Here is a 26,771-nt window from a genome sequence, read left to right as displayed (position 1 = left end):
GCAGAAATTGTGATATAATAAATGTATGTTGTTTTAAGATGCTGTTTATTGTAAATTGTTACTCAGCAATATGTAACCAATAAACCATGCAATTAGGGGGTAGAAAACAAATTCAGTTGGAAGCCAATGACATCGTGAAGCCCAGAAAACACTCACCCATTGTCTCTTTTTGGCAGGGTGGATTGACATATAGAACCTTTGATGAGACCCATATACCACACCATTAGGATGTTAAAAGGCCACCTTAATACCCAGCTTGAGATGATAGAGATTTTTTCCAAGCATTTGCCCAGAATGACCTGCTTTCCATCTTGTTCAGTGGTCCCAGTTCTCCTCTTTTCCTACCTTTTGGATCCCTTGCTTCCAGACCCAGGTCTGAATGTTTCCTTCTGCTCTCCTGCACTCCTAATTTTGATTCTCCATCAGAGCAGAGTTCCCAGTTTTGGTCCCTCCTGTACTCTCCTTGGGGGGCATTTCCATCTTGGTTCCGTTATATCTATATCTTCCAGGTCAGGTTCCAGACCTCCTGCCAAAGGAGAAGCATCTAATGTTCTAGGCCTTTAATGTTGAAAAAAGCCTCCAGCCAGTAGTGTGACCTTCAACACAATAATAGGTGTCAATGGGGTCACTTTAAGCCATTTTGTTATTTCCACTGGGGTTCTTCTCCTCTTTGAGCATGAGCTTTATCATTATCACCATTGTATTAAAATTCTGTGCGCATCTTCACATACAACAAGGAACTCATAAGTCCCAATGGTTGGCTAAGAGTTGCTTGCACACATGTGCTGATGGCCCATTGGTGAGTGACCACAGGCCGTGGTTTGTAGTTCCTGAGAAAGTGCTTGGTGTTGTGAGGCTAGCTTGAATCCTGCTCCTCACTTCCGATGGCTCAGAGACTGAAGGCTGGGGCCTGAGGGAGAAGCAGATGACTTGGCCTTTGTGTTTGTACCAGCCATGCCATTTTTACATGCAAATGAGCTTGTCAGAGATAGCAGGGGCTCCTGGATTCCCATAGTCCTAACGTACTTTAAATACTACATTTATGCAGCCAGAGAATCCAGGAGCCCAGAGCTACTCACTCAGACTTGTTCTTTAAAAGCAGAGGGATCTTTGAGCTTAGAGACATGGGCCCTTCTCTTGGACTTGACCTTTCAGATTTGGGCAATTTCCCTTAATGTATTACTGCTGAGGCAAAACATATGCTGTGAACAACTTGAGTCACGCCCATGGATGGCACTAGAATTATAGAGAGATCAGAAATGGGACTGAGCCAACCACTAATTCAAACCCCTAATTTTACCAACAGAAAAACAGGAACTCAGAAAGGTTAAATGCCTAGATCAAATTTATTCAGTTAATTAATGGCAGCGTCCAGACTTGATTTCAGACGAGGAAACCATGGTGTTCTTTGAAAGGCCATAGAGAAATTAAAGTCCAGAGGAGAAAGTCAGTCATTTCCAATTACTCAGAGAAGAGGTGAGTTAGAACACAGGAGGCTGGACCCGAGAGGACAGGCCCCAGGTCCAAAGGAAATCATTCTCCATCTCCTGTCTAGACTTTGAGGAGCCCAGATAACAGGCAGGGATGAAAATAGTATCTGATAAGTCCACAGACCAGGGTCTAGGAAGAGCAGGAGTCAGGCAAGACATCCTTTCCCCCAGGGTGCCGTGTGGATGGAGCAGCTCTCTTAGACAAAAGTTTTGATATTATGGGACTATTTATTTTCTTGTTTCTCCTCCTGAGCGTTTGGTAAAAGCCCTTTTGATATTCATTATTTTTAATTCCAGCTTGTCCTCAGCTGTACAGTGGGGAGTTAATGGAAAGGTCTTCAGTATCGGGGCCAGAGTATTTGAAGAAGGTGATTACCCTCTGCGCCAGCAGGATGGTGACAGCAGGAACCAGAGAGGGATGCGAAGCAAAGGAGAGTCTGAAAAATGAGGTCGCAGCCTCAGAACCAGGTGCTTCTTCCTCCTAGATATTCTCTTGCAAGCGCCAACCTTGGAGGGACCAGTTTGTTTGTTTGTTTGTTTTGCTTATAGTCTATTTTGGGCCCACGTTAAAGACCTCCTCTAACAACAAGTCTCCGAGAAGTGCCACCTACTCCCACAGATCCCTCTTCTGTGTCCCCTTAGCCTTTAAATGGACATAGATGCCTGGACTTGTAATCTGCCTTGTTGTAGATGCAGCTGTGAATGCGTGGGTCCATCCTTCCAGATTATCATCTTTCTCAGGACAGGGAAAGTATCCTTTTTGTTTTATTTCACCTCCCTCCTCTAACGCCCACGCAAAGTGGCTCAAATAGTGACTTAAGGTAGCAGATGATCAAGAACTATGTATTCTGTTAAGAAGCAGCAGCTTGTCAGGGTTGGGACTGTAGCCTCTGAGGTCAGATGGCCTGGATTTGACATGTGGCTCCAGTGAGTACTCACCTTGTGACTTTTGCCAAGATACTTGGCTTTTCTGTGTCTCAGTTTCCTAATCTGTAAAGGGTGATGTTGGTAGTACCTATGTATTGGGTTCCTGAGAGTATTAACAGAGTTCTTTCATGAAAAGCACTTAGAACATTGCATTGTTTGGCATTTATGAAGCCCCACCGAAGGTAGAGCCTATGTACTGGGTTTTGTGGTCCCACGAGAGCCTGGCAGAGTCAGGCTGGACGCTCTGGCCTGGTTTTGTCAAAAATCCCCAGTCCCCACCCTGACATCACTTCCAGCACCATGATCTCCCCTACATCTCAGCTGTCCTCTCCCTAACATGCAGGAATGTGTCCCAAGGCCCTGGTGTTTTTGCCTCAGTTTCCTCACTTTGATTCTGCCCCGGGTCTCCCAAGGCTGTACTGTAGAAACATCACCTCTGTACAGGCATCCATCTCCTTTCAACCTCCTACTTCACTCTTTATTCAATCGAAAGAGGATTAGGGTTTGGATTGGATCAAGGAGTCTATTTGATCATGTTGAGGATTTCAGATTTTATTTCTGATGTATTATTGGGGGGTCTTCGTCTCTGGTCCTCAGGGTGTGTAATTATGCATAGGGGATCCCCTGTCTTGTTCTGAGGGGCTGTTTGTAGGGAGGAGGGTTTCCTTTGAGGGAATTGATGAGTGATAATTACTATGGCCTAACCTCCGATGTGTTGAAAACCCACGGACATTGTGTTCCTTTTAGGTCAATACTTCTCAAAATGTGGTCCAGGACCAGCAGCTTCAGCATCACCTGAGAATTTGTTAGAAATACAAATTCTCAGTCCCCAACCCAGACCTATTGAATCAGAAATCTGGGGGTGAGACCAGCAATCTGTATTTTCACAAGCCCTCCAGGAGATGCCGGTACATGCAAAATCAAACCTTCAAAACACCCTTCTCAGGGATGATAGCATAGATGACCAGGAAAATCTCTGCTGGCTGTCTATTTCATATCTTCATCAGATAAGAGAGTTTGCAGTGATGTTTCTCAAACTTCCATGATGACAAGAATCATATGACAGAACTTGTTAAAAATCATTCTCAGGTTCCACCCTTGACCCTCTGAGTCAGAATCTCTTGGGGGCAGAGCCTGGGAAGCTACATTTTTAGCCAGAGTTGCAGGTGAATCTTATCAGTGAAGTTTAGGAAACTCTCTTCTCAAAGCGGGGAGAGGTGTCTGTATGCTGGTGTGGCCCTTTCCTATCTAACATGTTGGAGAGGAGCATTGAGCAATCAGGAGCCATCAGAAGAACAGATTATTATCAAATTGTTCTTTCTTTTTGGCCCCATCAAGTGGACAAAACCCAGCTCTGGAGTCTGCACGTAAGCTGCATAAAATGTCTCTCCTGGCATCCTCATCTGTCCTTGTAACTGCTTCCAGGCATGTACTTTTGGAGCCTCTCTGTCCCTTGTCTACTTGCCCGGTGTCCTGAGCCTGTGGATGATGTGAAAGTGAGAATGCCTTTGTTCTCAGCATGTTAGCGACTCCAAGCAGCCTTCTAGAATTCTGCTCCTTACCTTCTTGGAGTTCACTTTTGTGTGTCCTCAGTTCTTACTACCACTTTTAGGAGTCTACCTAACTCCCATTCCTTCTCCAGCCCTCCATTTCCGCCCTCCTTGGATAATTAGTCATGTGCTGAAAAAACTTTTACCCATTAGTAATTTCCTACTTCTCTAAAGATAAAGTCCAAAATCCTCAATGTGGCCTGGTCCTGCTTACTGGGCTCAGACAGAGTCTTCTTTACAAGTACTAAAGGCTGGTTCATGCTAATTTTGGTGAAAGGGAGATACTCAGGGATATCAGGGGCACATAGAAATAAGAGGCAGGAGGACCACACGTAGAGATGGGTAATCACCATGGAGGGCAGCCCATCAAGGACCGCAGCAGAGGCCACAACAGAGGCATGGGCTGGCCTGCTCAGTCCACCACAATGATGACAGTGACCTCTGTTCCCATGTGATTGTGTTTCTTTCTCAAAATCCAAACCCCAGAATTGATAGTCAACTTACTGGGCCCAATCTGCATGCCAGCCTCCTGTTGACCCAAGATAGGATAGAAGAGCTGTGATTGCTTCTCCTTCTCTGGCGAGGGGCTGGTGTTTCTCACCAGGACTCCAGCTAATAGGGCTTTCCCAAATGGGAGACTGGGGTTAGTAGGAAGAACTGAAATTGACAAGTGTTTACTATGCCATTGCTCCAGCTTTTGAAAATGCAAGTATCTGGAGAAAAATGTAAGTTACACAAGACTCAATGGCTTTCTTGAAATTACTGGTAGCAAATGGCTTTCTCTCCTCTTCTCTCCTCTCCTCTCCTGCCCTCCACTCCCCTGCCCTCTTCTTCCCTTCCCTTCCAGTTTCTTTGTCTCTCCCCCTTCCACACCCCTCCCCTTTTCTTGGCAGTGATGTTCTATGGCTCAGTATTAGGAAAGTTCTAGATCCTTGGAGGAAGAGGTGGAAAAATAATATTCTGCATTGTGAGAAAGAAAATTAGAAGTTCTGTCCGTGGAACATAACACATACATACTGGGGCTTTAGAGAGAAAAAAAATAAAGGAAGATTGACAACAGATGTTAGCTTAGGGCCAATCTTCCTCACGAAAAAGCATACTTAAAAAAACAAAAAAAGCTGACGGCTTTTGAAAAAAAAAAGATCCTTAGAGTTTGAAGGTGCTCCTAACATGTAACCCAGAAATTTCCCTAAGAACAATTCTCTGTAAGAAAATAATCCAAAATAATTGCGGAGACGGTTTATATAGAAAGATGCTCATTTCAGCTTTGTTTATAATAGTCTTCAAATTGGAAACAATCTAAATGGGATGAATATCTATATGGTATGCTCACTTTATGACATTCTATGCTTACGAAGCATTTAAAACTTGTTTGTTAAAAAGAGAAGTGAAAAAATCAGGGCATAAAATATAATCACAATTATACCGAATAGATTAAAAGAATAGACATCTACTAAGTGAGAAAACTCAGGAATTAGACACACAACATTATTCCAGGGATTGCCTTACGTGATAGGATTATTGATGATTAATTTAAAATGTGTTCTTGTTTGTCACGTTTTGCATTTCTTTAATTTCCAAAAATTTCACTCGGACCATGCGTGTATTTCTATACACCAAAATAGAATGAGCTTCTGTGAACAACAGCAACAGAATGCACTTCCTCGGGCATTGGCCCTGCGCACTTGCAGTTGGCACTATGATCTTTGGAAATGGCTGTTGTCTTGCTGAGGTCACCAAAGATGTCCTTCCCTATAACCAAATCCAGGAAGCAGATTCTGCCCTCATTTTACTAAACGCTCCAGCTGTATTTAATGTGGATAATCAGTCTTCCTCAACACTCTGTCTACTATTTTGTGAGACACCATTTTCTCCTGGGAACACTCCTGCTTCTCTTGCATTCTTGACTCTTTTACCTCCTCCTCAGTTTTCTTGGATTGTTCTGCCTCCCCTGCTAAAGCTGTAAATGTTAGAATTCCCCTCCATTATGCCTTCCTTTTTTATAGAAGTGATCCTGTCCACTCCCCTCTCTATTCTAACACCTAGTTGGCTTATGGGTGCAACCTTCCTTCTCTCTTGATTGCTGGTCTAACTGCGTACTTGACATCTCCATTTGCATATCTCACAGATATTTCAAAGTTATGTCCAAAATGGAATTCTTTATCTTCCACTCTACGATATAAGGACTAAATGAAGATCCATGTGTCAATTGATTTACTCAACATTGATCAAATGGAATTTTCTTATTTTTTTAAATTTAAAAATGAATGAAAATAGAAATTTCTAATATTTTCTTTTTAATAATGACTTATCTTGGTTACTCTCTAAAGTATATACAATCCCCTTAAAAACAGATGTTTGCATTTGCCAAAATCATAGATGATATCCTTCTCTGGGCAAAGACGATTCTGATTCCTTTAAAAGCAGAAATGCAACAGAAATTCCAAGCCTCAAAGAGACTTAGACAATAACAGGGTTTTTCTACTGTCATTTTATTTTGTATTTGATGCAATATTTAGTAACATTTAGATAGTGCCCACACTAATTCCTGATCTCTGTTTATGGGCCTTTTTAAATAAGGTCCTGGGGTATCTGGACTTTGCCCACCCACTCTCACATCATTGTTTATGGGGAGAAAAACACAGAAAGTTTTTACTGTAACCAGCGACCACATCAAAGTATTTTGGGGACAAAAAAATAATTGATTCTAAATATGGGACATATATAACTATTTCTTCACTGGAGTGACTTCAATGGGAAGATCTTTCTATGTTCCTTAGTAGCAAAATTAAACAACATGATAGCATAATTTTTGGACAGATATTTGGCACAGGGACTTTGTGACACACCTTTGCAAGTTCTAACAGTATGCATTATGTCCTAAGGGAGAGATGTAATTATCTTGATGTATTTATTAATTTCATTTTTATTTTACTTCCAAAAGAAAAAGAAAATTTAATTACATGATGAGTGTTGGTCAGCTTTGGGATTATAAAATGGAATTTGAATCAAGGTCTTTTAGACTCTTGTCAGTCAAAATGTGATGCAGGCACCAGCAGCATCAGTATCACCTAGGAGCTTATTAGAAGTTCAAATTCTCGGGCTCCATCCCAGACCTCCTGGATCAGAATCTACTTTTGCTGTTGTTGAGAAAGATCACCACTGAGATAACATCCGTGCCAGTCTTCCTCTATTCTGATGAGCCATGTGTAGGTCCACGCCCAGGATCCAAACTGGCAAACCCCACTTCCGCTGAAGTGGAGTGCGAGAACTTAACCACTACACCACCGGCCGGGCCCCAGAACCTACATTTTTAACAAAATCCCCAGGTATTCATTTGCCCACAAAACTTTGAGAAGCACTGTTGTGGAACTATAAATATTTAAGCTTCTTAAAATCTAGCTTTCTTTTGATTCAAATTCTGTTTATAACAATCTTGGCTAGCTTTTACTTAATAAAAAATTAGTTTATACACAATTGTAAGCTTAGAAATCCTTTATTGAAATCAGGAATAAGAAAACTACTCATTTAAAATTTGGTAAAAGTTTTGAATCCACATTTTACTGAAGAAAATATATGATGGCAAGTCAGCACATGAAAAGATGCTCAACATCATTAGTCATTAGGATAATGCAAACTAAAACCACAGTGAGATGCCACTTACACACCTGTTAGAATTGCTATAATAAAGCAATAAAAATACCTGACAATATTAAGTGTTGGTGAAGCTGTAGACGAGCTCGTGCTCTCATATGTTGCTGGTGGGAATACAAAATGGTACAATGACTTTGGAAAAAAATTTAGCAATTTTTCATAAAGTTAACCCACTCTCATCATGTGATTCAGCCATCCTACACCTAGATATTTACCCAAGGAAGTGAAAACTTACGTCACACAAAAACATGTATGTAAATGTTTATAGTAGTTCCACTGGTAATCACCAAAACCTGGAAACAACCCAAATGTCCTATAACTAATGAATGGATGGGCAAACACAGGTGTATCCATACAATAGGATGCCGCGGGGCCATAAAAAGAACAAATTACTGATACACACAACAACATGGATGAATCTAAAGTACATAAAAGATTATGCAAGTGAAGAAAGCCAGATTTCCATTTGTATGACATTATGGAACAGGCAAAGCTATAGGGATGGAGAACTGAAGTGGTCGCCAGGGTTACAGAGTCGATGGAGTATTTGAATACAAAGGGTTTGAATACAAAGCAGTTATGCATTGATGGAGCTGTTCTGTGTCCTGATTGTGATGATGGTTACACTGCTCTAGACATTTGTCAAATTTCATAAAACCGCACATAAAAAAGTATACTTTAATGTATGTATGTCAAAAGTAAATTTGCAAAAATCAGGCACTGTCTGCAATGCCTGCTCTTTACTTTTCCCAGCATGTCAAAGAGATGTGGCTTAACCGAAGTCCTCCACAAGCTAAACAGAGTGAATGATGTTGCATGATGGCAACCATGGCAGCCAGTGTTTGGCCCTCCACCCACGCTGTTGTGGAGGAACATAGACTGCTTGCTTTGTTTCCATCCTCCTCCTTTTCTGAGCTGTGTTCTCCTCTCCTGTAAATAAGGTGTGACGTCGCCCATGAGAGGACATGGGAGCACAGTAATTTGCATACTCTAATTAAACTGCTGTATCATGAGCTTGTTTTCTTTGGTTATATTAGAATAAGAACAAAGGTGCACCTCTAACTCAGAGTTTGGAGTGTTATCCCTGGGAACTGGAATGAATAAAACAGGCCAGGAAGGCTTGCGTGCCTTGCAACTTTAATGCAGCTGTCTGCCACCCTGCTTCAGGGCAGAGCACCCAGCGTCACAGTCCTTAGTGGACTGGCCTTTATCTCAGGTAAGTGGGGCCTTTCCGGTCAAATCTCCTCCCGACAGGTGTGCGGGGAAAGATGAGAGGCTGGCCCATGGGTGAATGATTGCTTCTCATCCATGGAATTCATTTTCGTATTTGAAATGCTGCATAATCTGGTGGATAGAGCACTGAATTGGAAATCCAGGATACGTGGACTTTGTAAGGACTTTCCTTTCGACACTTGGGTGAGCGCCTTAAAAGCTTAATGCCTGAATTAACTCAATCATCATCATGAGTGGTGTTTCGCAGTAAAAAGGCAGAAAATTTGCACACGCTTTAAATTTGTAAAGTGCTTTTACACCATTTAACTCTTTTAATCTGCAGCTTCAGGTGGGAAAAGAATGGCTCAGTGGTGTTCGGTGTTTGGTGGTGTAAGAATGGTATCGTCCTCAGCTCTCTTGCCCTTCCCTCCATGTTTCTCCTGTAAAAATCCTTTAGTTAATGAAGTAGATTTGATCCTGGACCTAATTCTTTCCTGAATCACGGAATTTGAGACCTGGCCATTTCTTTTCCTTTTTTTAGTTCGAAAAAAATATTAGTGAGTTGAGTAAGGTCCAGAGAGGAGAGGAGAGTGGGTAAAGGTCATTCAGCCTATACATTACATCCTTAGCAAATTAGGCCTTAAGCTTGAGAAATATCATTCTATGGGACCTGAAAGCGTCGATGCCACAACATGTATATGAGGGGCTCAATTAATTTGTATCTATACTGAGAGTTGAGGGAGGATAAATAGAGGCAATTTCTGAGGTGCTTTGAATTCTTTAGGGTCAATAAAATGATTACAAATGGTGATGGATGAGAAATACGTAGAAAGTAAAAATAAAAGGAGACAATTATAGTTGGAGTGATGGTTTAAAATCTATCTAAGTTAGGCATATTAAAGTGGAAATAAAATAATTTATCATTCTTAAAGCTAAATTAAAGATGTAATTGTGGATTTCATGACCTTGGCTAGAAATAGCTTTTTTCAGTTCTAACCCCAGGGTGATCCAGCAGTTGCGTCTTGCTGTCCTCCAGCACTCACGTGGAAGGCATCAACACTGAGCAGCCACACCTCATCCTCCAATCCTAGCTGGTTCTTGAGCTAGAGAGAATCGAGACTCCTTGGAGATCCATGGATTCCATGTCTTGGGATGGAAAAAAGTTTGCATGGATTTTGAGTTACATTGACTGCCAGAAGACAAGAAAACTTTAAAAAATATCTAGGGTCATACTGAAAAGACAAAAGAGATAGTTTTTAAAAACTTCTACTTGCCAAGTTATAACAGTTTGAATATCAAAACAGAATATTAACCATAGCTAATTGGAATGAATTGAATCTATATGAAAGTTATGGCATTCCAAGACAAAATAAGTTCATTAAAGATGATAATTATGATACAAAAGAAGAATGAATACAATTTTTAAGTTAACCAAAATTAGTAGCGGACTATTGACATATATGATGTTCTGTTTTTCAGATGCATGTGTGTATTTTTTTACCTACCTCTGTGCATAATGGAGAGGGATGGGCAAAATAGTTCTCAAAGGGGATGGGAATTGCACAAAGAGCAGAAGGGCCTATAACCTCAATGGACCATGGACAAGAACTAGGTGGAAAGCATGGCAGTGGGTTGCCATATGATGGATTGTTCAAAATTTAGAAAGAAGAGCTGATAGTTCAACTTAGCTTCTTGTCTCCTAGAAAATGAAACCTCTAGATGACTCAACTGATTTTACTGAGATACAAAAACTATATAATGAGTTAAATTGTAAATCAAAGCTACACATCCTCCATTAGTTTGCTAGGGCTGTTGTAACACAGCACCACAGACTTAAACAGAAATTTATTTTCTCACAGTCTAGAAGCTAAAAGTCTGAGATCAAGGTGTCAGCAGTTTCTTTCTGAAGGCTGAGAGGGAGAATCTGTTTCCTGGCCTTTCCACTCGGCTTATAGATACCATCTTCTCCCTGTGTCTTCACATTATCTTCCCTCTGTATGTGTCTATGTCCCAATTTCCTCTTCTTGTAAGGACACCAGTCATATTGGATTAGGGTGCACCCTAATGACCTCACTTTCATTTAATTACCTCTTTAAAGATTCTGACTCCAAATACAGTTATATTCTGAGGAACTATGGGTTAGGACTTCAAGCTATGAATCTTTGGAAGGACAGAATTCAGCCTATAACATGTCCCATGACATGGATGTGACGAAAGAAGACAGCAGAGGCACCAAGTTGCAGGAAAAGGCATGGCTGTGGACGTTCTCGTTGACACAAGGAGTCAATCTTGATTCTAAGAGGAGCCCAGGTAAGAAATAGCTGCTAGAGTTTTATTCACTTTGGAAGTCCCAACAATGTCAGCTGTTCTACCATAATCTTTTTGTTTGATAGGTCACTGTAACCTGGGAAGATGCATTAAAATATATTAAAGTATGTAAATAATGAAGAAATTAACTAAGTCTCTAGGATCACTAACTTTCTCACAGGTTGAGTATAAATATAACAATACATTTTATAATCAATATGATAATTTGTGAATATCATGTCTGTTTTTAAGGTGTTTGAAGCAGTTAAGGGAATGTGGCACATTAGGCTTATGCTTTTATTGAGATAGGTAGAGAGTTTGACTAAGGTTTGTAACTAACTTTTAAATGTATAAGAGGATTAGTAAAGCTTACATTTTAATTTATTAGTTATGCAAGTTTAAATGTTTAGAGAAATTTCACTTACTATAGTTATAATTACATTGGACATTAAAGAAAGAGCAAGTAGTAACTTTGATTTTCCACATACACAAAAACCACTTCAGGAGTAAGCCACCTACCTAGCAGGACTCCAAAGGCAGTCTGGAGTTGGGAATGGCTGTCATGGCAACAATCCTCAGCACAGAGGGGAGGTGTGGTGTGAACTCATGGCCCTCACACTCAGCCCTCCCCCCTCTCACCTCCCAGGACTCCTGACTGTTCATCGCAGTGTAAAAGAGGGAGGCTGAGTTTCATTCAAATATATATTTCACTAACTTTACTCTTTTGCAAGACTAAGATTCCAGATGGCAAATGAACAGTGAGTCTGCCTCATTGGGAAATACTGGGGTGGTTGTTTTAATTCTTAAAGAAGTGGGGACTCTAGAAGATAATCTGCAACCAAAGTGGTTTGCATCAAAATTATCCTTATAATGACTCACAGATCTTCACTAGTCTCATTTGTGCTCCAGGTTTTTCCATGTCTTTGCCTTTGCTCTTGATGATATCCCCTCTTCTAGTACTCTCTCCACCCATCTTTACTCAGAGGTGACCAAAGCTTGGGTCCACTCCCCAAGAAGACCTTTATAGCACAGCCAGGGCATGTCCCTGAGCCAGAGCCTAGTGTTGATGAGAAAGTTGATTCAATAAATTTAATTCATTAAAAGAGTTCATGATTCAAGATATTACTACTGTATCTCATTACTATTTGTGTTTGAAAATAGGGCAATAGAGGAGGTCAATGCTTAATGGGAAGGAATTATCTGAGTACTAGACATTAATTCAAATCTTCTTTATTAAGTAACTCCATGTGTCCGTGACTATACTATGTACCAGGTCCCTGATTTCAGTCATGGCATCACGGTTCATGGAAAACTTACCTCATAGAAATTAATGCCAGTGGCTTTCATTTCTTGAGTACCTTGCTAAGTGCTATTTGGTACTTTGCATACATCAATACATGAAATACTCCCTCTGCTCAGTGGTCTGTGTATTACTTTTCTCAAATATGACAATCAGAGACTCAAAAATGTTAAGATATTTCTGGTAGTAACAGCCGGGTAAAGCTGAAATTCAAATTTTGGTTTTACTGACTATAAATGTAGTGTACTTTTCACTATGATTCACTGTTGCTATGCTCCTTGAATCTTAGCTTCCCATTTGTGAAATAGTCATAATGATGCCTACCCATGAGATCCTTGTGAGGTCTAATAATGTTGATGTGAAGAGAAGGCACTCTTCCTTCCATGATGAGACCCAGGGTAGCTTCAACCTCTTTCAACCTTCCAGGCCACTTTTCCCCCAAAACCTCAGTTTTTAATATATTTACATTTATGGTTATATTTACATTTACATTTTACATCTGTGAATACTAAAATTGAGGTATGCCCTGTCTCTCAGTCTATATGGGGCACAGTGTGGATGAATGGTGATGTGGGTACCCATTTCTCCTTCAAGTTGGCATGGGATCTAGGTTTGCCATTGCTTAGAGTAGGGTTGCAAGATTAACAAATACAAATATAGAATGTCCAGTTACATTTAAATTTGAGATGAACAATATTTTATTTTAGTAAAAGTATGTTTCATGCAATATTTGTAGGGAACATTTGGGATACACTTATACAAAAAATTATTTGTTGTTTACATGCAATTCAAATGAAATGCATAACTGTGCATCCTATATTTTATCTAGCAACCCTAATCATAAGCCCTGGGTCTACAATTGGCAGCTCTTACTGGAGTCAGGCCCTTCCTAGGCAGGGAACTGGCAAGTCAACAATGAAGAGGCCAGTAGACAGAGTTTGGGGCAGGCAATGAGCATCAACCTCAAAGATAAAGAGGAGGAAAAGGTAGACTCAAAGGACAAGATCAAGCATCCACAGGCTCAGGAGGGCTTGGCCTTCTTCCAAAGGACAGTCTCTTTTCCCATCAGATATTAACCTGATTTTCCTCTTTCATTTAGAGAAACAAAAAATTTTGCTTTTCTGCTCATCTCAAATTAGGGAATCTTCTATATTGGTATCAACTCAACTAATTATTTTTTTCTGTTGTGGGGTCATCTGTATTCACGGTACACTAAAATGTGAAGAAAAAGAACAAAAAGTATCGTTCTGTTTCTATTTCTTATTTAGTATGTGTACTCCACTGGGTCATGGAGGAGAATCTAAATTTAGTTTAATCCGGAAAACTGAGTCTTGTCCAATAATTCCGGTGATATTTTTGGGGTAATGCATTTCCTTAGAGTTGAATGTCCTGTCTTTGAATTAGTTTCCTCATACTCCTATTTTTCTTCAAGATGATGTCAAGGTTCATGTGGAAGATGGGCTCATAGATCCATGCAGAGTCATCTGAGTCTGCACTGGTATTAGCCAATGACTAGTCTGGTATGCACTCTGAACCGAAGACTGCCCTGGGGTCAGCATCTGGACTGCCATGACTGGAGTTCAAGGTCCTGGCTTTTCTGCTGAGGGACCAGAGTTCTCACACACTGTGTCTTCTTTCAAGTCATGACTCTGGTAAGCCATCAGCACTCTCAGTAATATTCCATCCCCTCCTTATACCAATGGTGAAATTCTAGACCCCTATAACTTTCTCCCAGGCCTTGGAGAGTCAGTCATGCTTTCTCAGGCCCACAGTCCTGCTTTCTCCCTCTACCAATAGTTCAACCTCACTTCTGTCCCTGCTGAATGTGGCCACATGAAGCATTTCTCCTGTGGGCTGACAGCTTTCTGAAGCTCTGCTTGGAGAATCATGTCATCAGTTTCTTCCTTATGTTTTGAGTTCCCCCAAACCTTTTTGAATGTTTTTAAAGCCCTCACTCTTGCCCGGGCCAAACCCCAAACTGGGGAGGAATGTGGACCACACCATCTTATTTTCTCAGTCTATTTCTGCCACTGATCTCTTTTCCAAACTTTGCTGGGGCCGGAAGAGGAATATTTCAACATTCAGTATATCATACCCTGAGTTGTCTCTACCTCAGTCATGTGGAAAGTAGGCCAAGCTTGGATCTTGATCTCCATTGAACCTATAGGAACTGAGAAAGTTATGTTTCCTTTAGTAAGGTTCCGTTACAGACAGTCTGTATCAGAACTCAAAGTTAATTGATTTTTGTTCCAGGCAGGACTCTGGGTTCAGTCTTGGAGGTAGGAGCCTGCAAATGGGCATTATTCAGGGAAAAGTGACAATTCCTTATCTCTCTTACAGTCCCTATGGTTCTTTGCAAGGTGGAAAGACCCTTGCTCTCCCACCCACCTCAGTTGGCTCTATGCTCCAACACTCCTTGCTTACTTTCTTCAAACACCTCCTGCCTGGTGCCTTTGCATTTATTATTCCTTCTTTCAATGATCTTTTTCACTTCACTCTTATGCTTTCTTATCCTTCAGATTTCTACTCCAGTTGCCTTCTTCCAGAAGACCTCCCTGGTCACCATCTGTAATTATCTTAGATTTCTGTCTTTACCTCTATATGTTGTCCACTTCCCCTCAGCATGTAAGTTCCATCATAGTACGGCCCTTTCTGTTTGGCTCATTTGGTATCTTCAGTGCTTAGCACCTAGTAGGTACACATAAATTTTATTGAAAAAATGAAAGTTATCCTTTTTGTCTACACTCACATCCATAAATGTTACGTCAACTATATCAATAATTGTATTGTAGCTGCCGTGAATGGGACCCTTTCTATGTGCTAACATCACACAGTTGTTTACTTAAATTTTTTGTAACTTTTGAAGTAGCCTGTTACATCTTGCAAACAGAGAAACCAGCACCCAGATGAGTTAATTTTGCCTGAGGTCACTCAGAAGAAATGTTAGTAAGTGGTAGAGCTGAGAATAGACCCAGATGTGTCAATCTTAAAGTTTTCTATTATACTACTCTGTCTTTTAAATAACAAAAATAGTATTTTAGTTTTACAAGGTGCTTTGGTGTATTTTGGGAAATATAAGGTGAACTGAAAAGAACTCTTGATTTGTTGTCAGAATACATGGATCTAAACCAGGGTTTATCAACCCTGGCACTAGTAACAGTTTCGTCTGGACAATTCTTTGCTGTGGGGAGTTAAGTTTGTGCCTTTCAGGATGTTTAGCAGCATCTCTGACCTATGCCCACTAGAGGCCTATAGTGTACTTATCCCATGGTGACAATCTCCAGTCTCCAAACATTGCCAACCATCCTCTGGAGGCAAAATTATCCTTGATCAAGAACCAGTGTTTTTTTTTTTTTTTTTTTAAAGATTGGTACCTAAGCTAACATCAGTTGCCAATCTTCTTTTTTCTTCTTCTTCTTCTCCCCAAAGCACCCCCAGCACATAGTTGCATATTCTAGTTGTGAGTGCCTCTGGTTGTGTCATGTGGGATGCCACCTCAGCATGGCCTGACGAGCGGTGCCATGTCCATGCCCAGGATCCGAACCGGCAAAACTTAGGCGGCCTAAGCAGAGTTCGTGAACTTAATCACTTGGCCACGGGGCTAGCCCTGAGAACCAGTGGTTTAAAGTGATACTTAGTCATTTGTGAGATATGGGTCAGTTCATTTCATTTCTCTGAGTTCAGTCATCTCCACTGCAGAGCAGGAATTACAACATTTGCCACCTGTACTCCAAACCTCATCAGGTCAATGCATGGTTCTAGTGAAATTAAAGGAAATCCCATTTATTGAGGGCCTACTCTATAGTGCATGCATCACACTAAACTGCATATTTTCTTGCTCAGTCCACCCCACGATCCCATGAATACTAGTACTATTTCCATTTTACATATGCGGAAAGTGGGGCTCAGAGAGGTAAGGTAACACGCTCAAGTTCACAGATTCAGCAGCTGTGAGAGAGTAGAGTAAAACCTAGGTTAATTTCAAAACAAGTGCATTAAAAAAAAAATGTGAAGGCATTTGGTCAACTCTAACCTACAGTTCATGTGTAAATTTGACAGGTCGTTTCATTTGCTTATTTGGTCAACATTATCATCTTGCAATATGACAAACAACAGCGACACAAATTTATCTTTTGCTCAGCCAGGCAGTAGAAAAGAAACTGGGAATATTAGTACACGTCATGAGCTGTAAAAATTGAGTAGACATTTCCTAATTTCCTTTGTGACTATGCAAATGAACATTCTATATTTACAGAAAGGAAACAACCCATAGATGTCATTAAAAAAATACCGATATAATCACTGCTTTTAAAATGAAAAGATAAAATTTTGTTCACATGACAGAGGAAGGCAATGTCCAACTGTGGAATCTATCAAATCAGTATAATTTCATGGAGCATCAACACTTCAAGGTTTTAGTTTTTAATTGCCTTTTATGGTTTTCAGTAATTTCACTGTTGTCATCATTTTTAACATATATAATTGGTGCACTCTGCAAGGTTTGAACAGGAAAAAGTGGTATTCTTTTGGCCAGAGAGAGAGTGAGAGAGAGAGATTACTGGCATGGAAGGAACAGATAGCATGAAATCCATTCCAAGAAGTTAGAGGTGAGGAAGCTATAAGGCAACATCATTTTTTTCTACAGGAGGAAGAGATGTGCTCGAAAGTGTGTTGAGTCTGCTGATGCTTGCAAGTAATTGACCCTTTGCCCTCCTGGAGCTGGTGATTCAGCTTCAGCCACCATCCTGGCCTCCCTTTCCTGCGCCAGTGCCTCTAGATGGCAGGTAGTGTCACTCTGGGGGCAGTGGTCTCAGGGAATGCCACTCAGCCCACCATTTCTTCATTGGGAGGGGCTAAAATAGACCTGAGTTCACCTTCTCAAAGGAACCTCATGCAGCTTAGGGTCTTTCTCCCTTCTGTGGCTTTTGAAAGCATGAGAGGTGGGGTGGGAATGGACTCCCTTCCCTGGAAGGTGATTGTAGGTCTTTCTGTGCTCCCTGGCATCGCGGCTGGGAGCAACTTGGACATCATAAGGAGTTCTTCTTATGGTTTTACATTAGAAAGAAACTGTTCCCATCCGTGATTTCAGTTCAGCCTGGTGTTCAATCTTTAGTTAGTCAGGACTGGGGTAAACGTTGCTAGTTATTTCCTAACCTGAAGCACATTTGGAATCCAGAAGAGATGGTGGTGAGCCACCTTCCCCAGGTCAGTTTCCGGGGAGGAAAGTGAGGCTCTGGGAGGGAGGGGTGACTCACCGGGCCTTCTCAGCATCAGGGAACACAGACCCAATAGGCACACGGGAGGAGGGGCATGCCAGAACCTTCAGCTTTCAGGGATTTAAAAGAAAATATTGTCATTTTTCTCTCCTTTTGGGCCAGAACATTGGACCTTTCCATTTCCTGTGACTGGTTTTGCCAGATGCAGCAATCGCATGCCCTAGAGTAGAAACCGAAATGATACCCAGGACAGGAGCTTAGTTTCTGCTCTGCTACTTGTTAACTTTGTGATTTTAAGCCAACGATTTCCTTTTCTGGACCTGCATTTCTTTACCAAAAATATGAAGGTATTGCCACTGATCACTAGTCTCCAAACTTTTCTTTCCAGCTATAAGATCTATTTTTCAAGTGAAATGTCACTGGAACTGCAATATATGGGACAAGCGCAAGCAAGCAGGTCAGTTGGCATGGTTGGGTGAGCAAAGGGCAAAGAAATGAGCCAGCTGGGCTTCCTGCCCCGAGGAGGGGGCCCCCTCCCGACAGGGCAGGCCCCTGGCTCCTTCACAGTTTCCTGGGACTTCACCAAAGGGGGTGTGGAAATCCCCCAGTATTGTAGCCATCAGGGTCTCCAACATTCCGTAAGTCTGCTCTGTAAATGAAATGAGATCATGAAAGAGAAAGCACTGAGTAAAACTGAAAGCATATTGCTTTGTTACTACGAAGATTATGATCTTTGGACAGAGCCAAAGGGCCCTTGTTTCTGACCTACAGAGGCACACGGGCTGCTGGCTTCTCATGGCTTCAGCAAGAACAAAACCCAAAGTACAGCTTCGGGAAGGCGGCTTTGTTCTCCTCTGTGAATATCAGGGTCTGAAAAAGGTTGAGCAACTCAGGAAAAAAGAGAGACCTAAATGGCTTTTCTTAATAAAGCATTTCATCTCCTCTGAAATCAGAACACAGAAGCAGGGGGAGCAGGAACCCCCACGGCTATGGTTAGTCACCATGCTGCCACCCCCAAATTCTTCTCACTGCCCAATCAAAGAGGGAAAGGCTTGCTGGAACTGACCCACTCACTCTGGTGACCTTGGAAGGATGAGAGAGAGAATAACCTCCTGGGAGAGCTCGTCCCACTGGGTTCCTTGCAGTTACAGGTGGAAATTTGTTCACTCTTTCACTGACTCACTCATTCATTCATTCATTCACTCACTCATCCTATCAATTAGGAGTAGTACATGCTATACACAAGAGAGAACACCTGTATGTCCTTTGTCCAGATTCACTAGTTAGGGAAATGCCTATGTGCCAGGTCTTTAGAACACAGGGATAAGCAAGATTTCACAGGTTCTCCCATATCTGAAAATCCGTGATGGCAGCAGTCACCTCCCCTCTGAGAGGCCTGCCTTACCCTCCTCGTCTGGATGAGATACCCCTCCTTGTGCTTCCGTAGCGCTTATGCTCACTAGTGTCCATCACATCCCCTGCAGTGGAAGTTCTGGGAGGCAAGGCCCGGGTCTCTGCTGTCCACAGCTCTGGTCCCAGAGAGCCTAGTGTAACGCATGGAACCTAGCAGATGTTCAATAAACACTGGTTGGAAGAATTTAACACCACACCACGGTATCTAGTTGCTTGTCTATCTTCCTTCACCGCTCTCCATATGGCCCATGAGTACCTGAAGGCTCCTGACATCACAGTGAAAGGAAGTGAACCCAATACAAATTCAAATCCAGGACTCCACCACGTCTTGCATTGAGTAGCCTGTTTCACTTTCCTCATATCTAAACATGAAAATTAAGACATAATTTCCAGATCCAGAACTCTTAAGAAAGTTTAGAAAGAATACCGATAACCTGCCTAGGAGAACCCATAGCAAACAAGGGGCAAACAGTAATTGCTAGCTATTAATAGAAACTTTAATTTGTTTAAACTTCTAAAGCTCATTTAATTGCTGGAAATATAGTCTCTTTCTCTGGAAAACTTCTGGATGTACTTTTACCAGATTCACCAATTTTTAACATTTTGCCACATTTGTTTTATCATCTCTCTCTCTCTCTATATGTATAAACAAACATTTATAGAGACACATAGATCTGCATATACATACTTACCTGTGTGTAAACTATAAATTCTAAAATGATTATTTGTTTTTCTGAATCATTTGAAAGTTACATACAGTCTGCCCTTTTACTTCTTAATATTTCAGTGTGTAACTCCTAACAATAAGAATATTCTCTTAAATAACCACAATCTTGTTACATTTAGGAAACTTAACATTGTTCCAATACTTACATCTAATTTACCTTCCAATATCCCATGTTTTTCAATTGTCCCAATAGTGTCCTTTAAGCACTTACATGTCCAGTACAGGATCTGCTCCATTTAGTGGCCATGTCTGTTTACTCTCCTTTAATCCAGAAGGTTCCTCAGTCCTTCTCACTTTCATACCCAGACGTTTTTAAAGAATCGAGGCCGGCTGTAGACTGTTCTTCAGTGTGGGTTTGTCTGATGTTTCCTTGTGATTAGATTCAAGTTACTCATAGGTGATGGGGTTTCCTTCTCAATGCATCATGTCCAGGGGCATGTGATGTCCATGCGCTCCTCTCTGCTAAGGTCAACTTTGATCACACCAAGTCTCATCCCATTTCTCCATTGTGCAGTTACTGTTTTTCGCCTTTCAGCTAACAAGCAATCTGTGCAGAGAGCCTTTGAGACCACGCGGATATTCTGCCCCTCGTCAAATTTCCCCCCAGATTTGGCTTCCGTTGATGATTCTTGCACAGCTGGTCCGTAGTAGGCTGGTTGTAGCATGGTGGTTTCACCCTGCCATCACTCTTTCAACTTTTCTCATAGGCTTTCTGCCACAAGGAAGACTCTCTCTGAGTAGGAAAGATAATCTATCTAAGGATATTTATCTCATTGTCAGAAGGAAATAGGAGCCTGAGGTGCTGGTGAGAGATCGGGCTGGAGAGGGAGGTTTGTATATTAACCCTGGGGAAGCCTTGAGGAAGTCTGGGAACAAAGAGGAATAAGCCTGGGAAACATGGGGCATAGAGCGCGAGAAGCAGAAAGAAGGTGCAATCGCAGGAAACTCAACGGTGCAGCAAAGGTGGGCCAGACCCCATTTGGGCCACATTCTAAATGGTTAACTGAGGTAAGTCTCTCTACCTTGGAGTCCACTTGTTCTTCCATAAAACCATGACCTCACAGCATTTTCCTGTGTTTTAGACAGATATTTTCTGTAAAGTGCCAAGCACACTGCTTAACATCATGTAAGTGCTCATTAAATGCTCCCCTCTTCTTCCCTTCCCTTTGCGTTGTTCAGAGATTGCCATGGAAACTCACCTCTCTGCTTTCACTGAGGTCTCTTTAAAAAATTTGCAATTACTCTAAAAGCTTGATTTTTTTTTCATCTGAAATGAGAAATTCTAAAGGTAATAATATGCTACATTTTATGCTAAAAGTAAATTAAATGCAGGGTCAAAGCTGATTTGGAACTCCCCTAGGAAGTCTCAGAGATGCTTGCATTTCAAAGTTGTTCTCATTATTTTTGGTAAATTGAATATAACAAACTAATTATTTTGCATAATGATAATGATATCATCATTTTATTATTATCACTAAAACACAATAATAATAATTGCTACTTTTAAAAGTGGATACATAGTCTTTGCTAGTCACTTTTCCAGATCTTTCCCAGTCATTTCTTCTAATCCTCCCAACTGCCTTGCTATGTTGATATTCTTTCCATTTTACAGATGAAGACATTGAGGCTCAGAGGGTGGGATTTGCCAAAGTTCTTATTGCTGGAAGGTGGCAAGCCAGGCAATAAGTGTGCTCTGTCTCCAGAACATGTATGCTTTGTATGCCTGGTTACTTCTGGACAATGATTTTAATGTGCTGAAATTCTCCATTCTCCTAGTGCTTCTTCTGGACTTGGCTTAGCATAGAACAAAATGTAACTAATCATGTAACTGAGGCAGAGATGGTTAATTCTCACCAAATATTCCATGCATTCTCCCTCATTTCCACTCTGCCTTGCTATTAGGTTGAGGCCAAGTGACTCCTTCTGGACAATGAATCTGAAACAGAATAACACATGTTACTTCCAGGCTGAGGCAGTTACAAGCTGGTGTGCTTCTTTCCTCTCTCTAGCCAGGCTGAAGTGACCTTAGAAGTGACATGTTAAGGAGGCTATATTATAAGATGAAGAGAGCTTGGATCCCTGAGTCACTGGATGGAGGAGCATCCCAGGCAAACCACGTTAGACTCAGTGTGTGGAAGAAATCAACTTCTGCTGTGCTAAGCCGCCATGATCATAAAGTTTATTTGTTACTGCAGCACGGCCTAGCCTACCCAGACTGAAACAATAGGGAATCCTTTTTGGTGACCAGTCATCATGGGAGGTGTAAGAACCTCATTATTTAGGGTGCCAAGAAGGCTAGGTGACTCCACTTACCATCATAAAAATGAAAATTGAATAGCACAGCCTCTGTATCTGTTTTTAGGCAAACCTATTATTGTTCTTTTGAAAGGGGGGTGGTATAAAGAAAAGGGAATGCCCTCCTTTTCTTTACTAAGATTCAGGTTAAGCTGAATAAATAAATCCTCCCCTCCAACCCAGAAGGACAGAGGAAGAATAATCTGCACGAAGAGGTGGGTGCACACTTGGGAGGACATGTTTTAAATATCTTTCCCACAAAAAGCATCTGCAAACATTAAAATCTAAAAAAAGGAATCATGAATAATGAGATGTGGCTTGATTAGAGAAAATCATTTTTAAATCACTGTGGTTTTCACTTTTTTTTTGCACTGGGAGGCTAGGCTTTTTCTGAATCTTATTAATAAGAGAGAGATGCCAAGATAACTAAGACTGATAAGGAATAAATACAATTTGGCTTCATTTAGCTGCAAACATCACGTTTTGAAAGATTATTATAAGTGACTTTCAAATTTGCGTAATTCTTTTATAAGGTAAGTTTCTGTTGGACTATAAAAATATTTTTCAATTTTCCTAGATGAGAAAAGGCAAAAGAGGTTAATTAAAAGTCAACTCAAGACTGCTTAGGCACTTAAACATGTAATTTCTTGAGTTTCAAACTTAAATAGCTCAAACTGTAAAAGAGCTGACTATTATGAATCATGCCTTTACTCTTTAAATGTTTTTTATTTCCTTGGTTTGATTTAAAATCTTATCCTATAAGCCTGCAGAATCCTAGGTGTATAATAACTGCATGCCCATTTGAGTGAATGAATGAGTGTAAGTTTGCAAAGAGAGAGATTGCTGGGTTCAAGAGAGTCTCTTCTGAGCCCCAGAACAGTAACAGCAGTTTCTAAAATCTTTCCTTACTTATTCTCTCTCCACTGCCTCTCTGTCCCCTACCCCACCCTGCCTCCCTCTGTGTTGGACTATCCAGCTGTTATCATCTACCAGAATCCTAGTCCTTCACGATCCAGTTCAAATTGTTATTGCTCAGCGATGCCTTTCCTGATTGTGATGGCCCCTGTCTCTCTTGATTTCCTATTACACTCTTTGGGTAACCCACTTATCATCTCACGGAGTTCACATTTTCCATTGTGTTGTTAATTGTCTTTTTATATTTACCTGCCTCATCTCTTCATTTGTGCTGTAGATTTCCTGGGATGGGCCAGTGTATCCAGTGCCCTGTAGAGCAGCCTGTTTCGGGCTTGGTAGTGGAAGGAAGCATCGAGGCTCCCACGTCATGCCTACATTCAGGATCTATGTTCAGCTCTGCCTCCAGCAGCAGGTTACTCTTTTCATGAAGAGGAGGAGGACAAAGCGTATACTTCAGCCCAGCCACAACGTCAGCACAAAGCTCAAGGCCAGCTGTGGGCTCTTGGAATAATTGAGTGAGGCAGAGAAATGCAGGGTCATGATGACAGAGAGAGAATCTTAGCTGGGGTCTAGAAGTGATCAAGAGACATATTCAGAGTGTACTGTAGAAAAATAAAATCTTTATTAATATTTAAAATTAACTTTGAGCATGTATTAAAGAAAGATTAAAGATTTTCTGCAATTACTAATAGAGTCTGAGAAACTATTCATTAGGGAAAAGCCACTCATGTGACACAGCAGATAAGCCTTGTTTTGCCTTCAAGAACACCTTCCAGAACTTCCAAGATTTTGAGGCCTCATGTTCTCTCCAGGCTCCAAGCCATTTTACATATTTCCCATCTGCCTGGAACCATCCTTCTCTTTACCAGGATAACTTCTATGCCAGAAGTTGCTTTTCTTTAAATCTTTACCAGGATAATTTCACACGTCGTCTTAAACATCACCTCTTCTGAGAAGCAAAGAGTGAGCTTCCCCATTTTCTTTCCCACTCAAGCTAAGTTACTTGCTTCTGTCATCCTGTGCTTCCACTATTCTAATACTTACCTGCTGTAATTCCTTAGTTAATTACCCCTCTTCCCTAATAAAGTGTCAGCTCTATGAAAGCAGGAATGAAACCTGTCTCATTAGCTGCTGAATCTCCCTTGCCAATCAGACTGCCTTGACATAGCAGGCACTCCAAAACTATTTATTGAAAAAATGGACATAGTCCCAAGACTTAGGCAATGAAAGAGGAGATCCAGGCAAACCAAACCAGAGTCTTGTCTTTCAGTTACACCTGGCTAAAATTGTTCACGTGATCGAGAAGAGAGTGACATTTACCCTAGAAATCTACTGTGCAGTCTTTATGGTACAAACGTTTGTTAGGAATATAGTAAACTATTTAGAGCTCTCATTTTGTGGGTGAATTGTAGTAATTTTCACCTACATGGGATGTATTATCCTAAAGTTTTCTCTTAAGGAATCTCAACAAATAGTTTTATAGAGAGACATCTTGATTCCGTGGCCCCCCATCTAATCATTGCTGTCAAATTTTATCCCCAGCATGGAGACCAGCATTTAAGTGTCCACCTTACATAAGGCAGCAGTGACTAAGAATTGTTAATATTATTAACACAAACTCATAGTTGTTGACTGCTTCTACGTGCCAGGCACTGTATTAAGTAATTTACATCAGTTAGCAGAGATCACAACCCCTGTATGATGTCAGCACTTTTATTATCCTAATTCACTTATTTGTACACCAGACAGTTATTGGGTTTCTGCCACATACAAGACATTCAAATAGGTATTAAGGATACTGTAGGGAATAAAATAAGTGTAAAATTTCACCCTCCTGGAACTTATATCCTAGTGGAGAAGAGCAGAGAAATAAGACAAAAATCAATTATGCTAGATGTTAAGAGAGTTATAAACAGGTACAGCAGAGAAGGGAAATGGGAAGGCTGGGGCATACAATTTTGCACAGAGATCTCAAGGAAGGCATCACCAATGAGGGATGTGTGAACAGAAACGTGAAGGAGGTAAGACAGAGAGTCAGATATCTGGGGGAGGGATATTCCAGGCAAAGGGAATAAGGCGTACAAAATTCCAAGGTGGGAGCATGTTGGAGAATTTGGGGGTCAGCAGTGAAGTCAGTGTAGTGAGAATAAAAGACGTGAGTGAACAAGGGGACACTGAAGGTGGGGCCAGATGACATGGGGTCTTATAGGTTATTTTGAGGATTAAGGCTTTATTCTGAGTGACAGGAGATGCTGTCGGAGGATTTTGAGATGAAAATGACATGATCTGGTTTACATTTTAAAAGAGTACTCTGTTTTCTGTGTTGAGAATAGAGTGAGTGCGTCAAAGGTAGAGATAGGAAGTCCAAATACGGGGCTATTGTAATAATCCAGAGAAGGGGACATGGTGGCCTGAAACAGCGTTGTACTGGTGCAGGTGATGAGAACTGGTCAGTTTCAGTATGTATTCTTAGGTGGAACCCACACGATTTGCTGATGGATTGGATGTGGGCTATGAGGGAAAGAGAAATAAGGATGACGCCAAAGTGTTTGCCCTCAGCAACTATAAATATAGAATTGTTATTTACTGAGATGGAAAAGACTGAAGAAGGGACAGATTTAGGAGAAAAGATCAAGAGTTTAGACTTGGACACATTAAGTCTTCAGTTCCCATTGGAAAGCTGACAGAGACGTTAAATAGAAATTGGATATAAGTGTTTGGAGTTTAGAAGACTGCTCAAGGGCTGGAGTCACAAATTTGAGAGTCTTCAATAAAGAGATGGCATTAAAACTCTAGAAACTAAGTGAGCTCATCTATGAAATGAGTGTAGAAAGAGTAACAGTTCAAAGACTGAGACCTGGGCAGCCAATACTTAGGTATTGTGTCCATTCAGGGAAAGAGATGGTCAGACAGTGCAAAAGGCTTTTTGGGCATTTTGCGTGTGAAAGATAAAGAGTAAGGAAGCAGGATTGCGTGAGAAACGGCTTCAGACCACAAAGCAGATCTGACACCTCTGAAAGGGAAGAGTTTGGAGGAAGCAGGATTGGGTAGAGCGAGCCTCTGACAACGATGCAGCTTTGACGAAGTCTTGGCAAACCCAAGGGGGAATATCCAAAGCAAAGCTTGCCTTTTAACAGAGTCTCACTTTAGACAAATACGGCCAGGCCCTAGTATTCCCTTCATGCTCTGTCATTGACTAAGAGCTCCTGGGATGAACATGACCTCAGCTTGTATTCTGCAGTGGATCCCAGTGATGCTGCAGCAGAAGGCTGGTAGCTAACGACACTACTCTCAGCAGAACAAGTTCTTTCTTGAAGAAGATCTGGGCAACACACGTCCATGGCTGCTACTGTAGATATCAGTTTTACCCATGAGAATGCAGAAGCACAGAAAGGTTAGGTAACCATACCAACATCACATAGCAAGTAAGTTTGAACCCTGGCAGCCTGACTGCAGGTCTTAGCCTCTTAGCTATGATGCTAGACTGCCTCCCTCTGATGCACATATTTGAGTGTCATACAGGGAATTAAATTTTATTTGGTATTGTATCTCAAACTCGCTTAAAGAGCTACTACAATGGGTTTAAGTCAGCCTCATTGTGGGGTGGGGCTATTGCTTATTCTGTCTCCTCTTCCTCTTTGGTTCTGAAATTTTCTGGGAAGGTTTCCTTCTTTCCTCACCTAACTCACCAAACTCAACCACACAAACAAACTATTGATCCCTGTGCCAAACCCGTAAGGTATTCATAGATGACTCAAAAATGGT

The 26,771-nt window shown here is 41.2% G+C and overlaps 1 long non-coding RNA gene across 3 annotated transcripts; it reads left to right on the top strand.

Annotated features, from left to right (window-relative positions):
• Positions 1 to 5,698: 5,698 nt before the first annotated feature.
• Positions 5,699 to 23,677, top strand: LOC123284794 (uncharacterized). 3 transcript variants are annotated; one of them, XR_011502356.1, is made up of 5 exons: positions 5,699 to 8,837; positions 9,824 to 11,143; positions 13,873 to 14,092; positions 17,086 to 17,224; positions 18,045 to 23,677. It is a non-coding gene; the product is annotated as an uncharacterized lncRNA (long non-coding RNA). The 3 variants fall into 3 exon arrangements; XR_011502355.1 differs by adding an exon at positions 11,227 to 11,321 and having other exon boundaries at positions 17,086 to 23,677; XR_011502354.1 differs by having other exon boundaries at positions 5,700 to 8,837; positions 17,086 to 23,677.
• The last annotated feature ends 3,094 nt before the right edge of the window (positions 23,678 to 26,771 follow it).

Source organism: Equus asinus, chromosome 3 (genome assembly GCF_041296235.1).
Source record: "Equus asinus isolate D_3611 breed Donkey chromosome 3, EquAss-T2T_v2, whole genome shotgun sequence".
NCBI classification, from domain to species: domain Eukaryota; kingdom Metazoa; phylum Chordata; class Mammalia; order Perissodactyla; family Equidae; genus Equus; species Equus asinus.
Note: the sequence above shows the minus strand (reverse complement) of the source record. Positions and strands in the feature narration are given on the sequence as shown.